Raw genomic sequence first — 4,902 nt, 5'->3', positions numbered from 1 at the left:
AACTGCTAACATAAATTTCAACTACAACTCAAAATCATATTTTATAAAAAAATGGAATCAGAGAGTGCCAAGGGTTAGGAGGAGGTTGGATCTGGAAGGAGTTAATGATAGGGTGGGAAAGTGACTATGATCAAATGCAACTGGATGCATGTGTGAAATTCTCAAAGTATTAACAAAATATGAAAATAAAAATTTATTATAGTGATTATTAATGAAAGAACAGGCAAATATGACTCAGAAAATAATTTGATAACTGTTATGTGGTTTTATCAAGAGTGCTTCAACTTCTAGAAAAGTCCATTTTGATTTCCATTTGTGTTGGTTTATGGTCTTTGATTATAGCAATAGGAATGAACTATGAAAACCAGATATACCACTATAGGCATATACCAAGAAGATACTCTAACATATAATAAGGACGCATGCTTCAATATGTTCATAGCAGTCTTATTTATAACAGTCATAAGCAAGAAAGAACTCAGATTTTCTTCAACAGAGGAATGGATACAGAAAATGTGGTACATTTACACAATGGAGTTCTACTCAGTTATTAAAAACAATGAATTCATAAAATTCTTAGGCAAATGGATAGATCTAGAAAATATCATCCTGAGTGAGGTAACCCAATCACAAAAAGAAGACACACAATATGTACTCGCTGATAAGTGGATATTAGCCCCAAACTCCAAATAATCAAGGTAAAATTCACAGATCACATAAAGCTCAAGAAGAAGGAAGACCAAAGTGTAGGTGCTTCAGTCCTTCTTAGAAGGAGAACAAAATATTCACAGGAGCAAATATGGAGATAAAGTATAGAGCAGAGACTGAAGGAAAGGCCATTCAGAAACTATCATACCTAGGGAATTACCCCATAAACAGTTACCAAACCCAGACACTATTATGGATGCCAAGAAGTACATGCTGAAAGGAGCCTGAAATGGCTGTCTCCTGAGAGGCCCTGCCAGAGCCTTACAAATGCAGAGGCAGAAGTTCACAGCCAACCATTGGACTTAGCAAGGTGTCCCTAATAGAGGACTTAGAGAAAGAACTGAAGGAGTTGAAGAGGTTTGCAACCCCATAGGAAGAACAACAATATCAAACAACCAGACTCACTAGCACTCCCAGGGACTAAGCCATCATCCAAGGAGTACACGTGGCTCCAGCTGCATATGTAGCAGATGATGACCTTGTCAGGCATCAATGGGAGGAGAGATCCTTGGTCCTATGAAGGCTTGATAGATGCTCCAGTGTAGGGGAGTTGAGGGTGGGGAGGTGGGAGTGGGTGTTTGGGTGTAGGAACACCTGCATTGAAAAAGGGGGAGGGAGGATGGATTAGGGTATTTCCAGGAGTGGGAAAACCAGGAAAAGGGATAACATTTGAAATGTAAATAAAGAAAATATATAATAAAAATGTGTTTTTAGTTTTTAATTTTTATATATGCAATACTTTTTTAATTTTGAGATTATAACATAATTGCATTGGTGTGTAAATTCACTTTTCTACATTCAACTTCTCTTATGTAGAACCTTTACCACATAATTTCTTTTAAATGCACAGCCTTTTTTCTTTAAATTGTGTAACATCTATCTGTATACACACACACACACACACACACACACACACACACACACACACATGTTTTTAAGTACATAACTAGAACCTGCTAAGTACTGAGTTACTTGAATATACATGTTTTCAGGGTTGACCATTTGGTATTAGCTATGGAAAATTGTTTCTACTTAAAGTAACAAAACATAATTATGAGCTGCTATGAAGCAAAAATTTCAAAAATTTAGTCGAAGCTGTAGGTGGTTCAATAAATCAAAAAGGAAAATTCTTCAAGCTAGAGGGAAAAATTAAAGTCTTTAGTTTGAGTATACTTGTGGAAGAGGTATTCCTACTCTATCTAAATAATCGTTGGAACTTTCTTTCAGTTCCACATGGCAATAAATACTAAGCTGATATATCCACAGGGTAATAAAAATTAAGTTGATTTTCTATATTGATTGTGTTTTTATAGAAAATGACCTTGAAATTACTATTTTATTTTCAAGAGTTAAAGGAGAGCCTTGCCTACATAAGAAGTTTGATCTCAGCTTGAGCTACATAGTGATGCTCTGTTTTGCAGAAACTAAGAAATGGAGATGAAGCCAAATAGTTGAGCACCTGCATAATAAGCACAGTATCCTGGTTTCAGTCTACTGAAGACCAAGGAGAGAGGGAGAGGGACAAGGAGATAGAGGAAGAGGGAGAGGGAGAGAGAGAGAGGGAGAGGAAAAGGGAGAGGGAGACAGAGAGAAAGAGGAATTAGAAATTAGTTATAAAGAAGAACAATGAGAGGAATGTTTAAGTGGGGAAAGGACTGGGAAAGTATGGAAGAGCTAGAAATAAGGTTTACTACAGATCTAAAGCTTTTGAAAAGGACATATACAAACCTAATAATCTATTATCCTATGTATCCTACTGTCTTACAGATATCTGCACACACACACACACACACACACGAATGCATACAAGTGCACATGCTCACATGGACACAGGAATATACAAACTCCACAGGTTGCCAAATAAAAAGGCCAGTGCCCAAGCTGATCAGTAGGATACTCTCCTGCAGTCATTGGTCAAGTCTGTTCCAGAGGTCCACATATTAATAATGTGGTGCATTGTACTTACTTTTGGTAAGTGCAATGGAGAAGGAAATTACTAACCCTTGTGATATTGGAAATCAAGATTTAGATTACATGTTGGAAAATCAGAGACAACAGGTACCATAAGCAACTATTAGTTCTCTATTAATATGACGTAATAATTATGTGTGCAAAAACATAAAACAAATAAAGAAAAGTTTGGGTAATTGGAAGCCTGTTTCTCAAAGGTAGGAAATATGTATAAAGTTAAGACTGAAGAATCAACTATCTGGTTTGCGGTGACTTTCAGAAATTTAGCTATTCACACAAGTTTTTCATAACATATTAAAGTTGAATTTATACAGATAAATATATATGCATTTCTATAGTTATTAATATATATTTATACTTTATTATTTGGCTAAAATTAGATTTAATGACTCATTGGAAGTCACTCAAAGTTCCCAATGGAGGTCTATAAAAATGATATACAATTAAATACATAAGAACTTTTAAATGTCATGATAGGTCAGGTAAACCACAACATAAACCTGAGAGATGTATGGTTTCATGAATTAAGTTATTAAAATTTATGGTGGATTGTTCAAATGACATAGAAGGGAACAAATGTTTTTGCTAGTCAAATTCAGAAAAAAATCTATAAAACATAAAATTTTATGTTAATAAAATAGTTATATGATATGGATACCAATCAATAACAATCTGTTCACTGCAGTAGTACCGACTTAGTAAATTCAAAACAATGAGGATTAGAAAATTACTATTAGGCTAATATTAAGCAATGCATATAATAAGAAAAGTTATGGTGGTTGTTAAAAAGAGTAAAAAATATATCCTAAGGAATAAAATATGTATTGCCAGGCAGTGTTGGCACATGCCTTTGATTCCAGTACTCAGGAGGCAGAAGCAGGAGGATGTCTATGAGTTGGAGGTCATCATGATCTACTGAGTGAGTTTGAGAAAAGACACAACAACAAAGAAAAACCTTGTATTGAAAATTCCCCACCCTACCAAGAAAGATATAAAATGTTTTCATAGTGTAAAACGTCTTCCCATATGCTACTTATTAAAGCCAAATATAATATTATTTAATCATGTGGATATTTCATAAGCACATACACACACACAGGCACACACATGCACACACACACGTAACACAGAGAGCACATATGTATATCTGTATGTAAGATTATTTCCTAACATGCCTCAGTTTTGTTTGCACATTACCATTTACAACATTTTAAAGCTCTTCCTTGCTTTTGAGAGCCAAAAAATGTCCTAAGTTCAGCTTCTCATGCCCTTGATCCACCATGTCTATAAGGAGTTTTGGCATCTTGTATTAGATTTCAAGTATTTAAACTCATCCTTTACATTTGAAGTGCTATCATGAATATCACAGTTAATGTAAAATGTCATGTCCCAGCAACTAAGCCATGTTGTCGTCATATACTTTCTGCTAGAATGGAATTAGGAAGATTGCTTTGTCTGTATGGAACTTTTGTATCTATGTGTGTATTATGAAATTTAGTGTTTAATTTTTTGGAAGAATTGTGTTGGACATTTGATTGAGATTTATCATATCTGTAGCCTGCTTTTGATAGGATGGTCCTTTTTACAATACTAATTCTATCAATCCATGAGCATGGGTGTGATCTTTCCATTTCTTTTTTGTTTTTGTTTTTTGTTTTTTTTGTTTTTTTTTTTGTTTTTTTTTATTCATATTAAAAACAGTATTTCCTTTAATTTTAAAAAAACTCCAATAAATATAAAAAGCATGCATTATTACAAACTGTTTACAATGAAGAAAGAGAAGAAACGGGATCAAAGACAATAGGTACAGATGTGTCTCTGGGAAAGTAATGGGGCTAGACATAGAAGGACTTGCGTACCTTCATTGCAGACTTTTTTCACCACAAAGTTGTCACTTACATAACTCATTTTCTGCAATATTCTGAAAATCAAAGAGCAGCTTTTGGATATTAGTTGTGCTAGTTTACGCCTGATGTCCAAGTACATGGAAGCTAAGATGAGATGATTATCATGAGTCTGAGGACAATCCTAAGCCACGAACACTCTGCCTTAAACAAATAAATAATGAAGTGACTTTATGAGACATATACTTATAATTAATAGTTTCCTAAGAACACAAACGGCCCAGTAATACTAAATACTATTGACTATGTCAAGGTTTGACAACAGTACATTTTTCTTTTCAACTGAAGCACATACGTTGGCATCAACTGCTAGAATTCC

The sequence above is a fragment of the Mus caroli genome, chromosome 8 (genome assembly GCF_900094665.2).
Source record: "Mus caroli chromosome 8, CAROLI_EIJ_v1.1, whole genome shotgun sequence".
Classification (NCBI taxonomy): domain Eukaryota; kingdom Metazoa; phylum Chordata; class Mammalia; order Rodentia; family Muridae; genus Mus; species Mus caroli.
The sequence above is the reverse complement of the archived record's forward strand: the minus strand, read 5'-3'. Positions refer to the sequence as shown.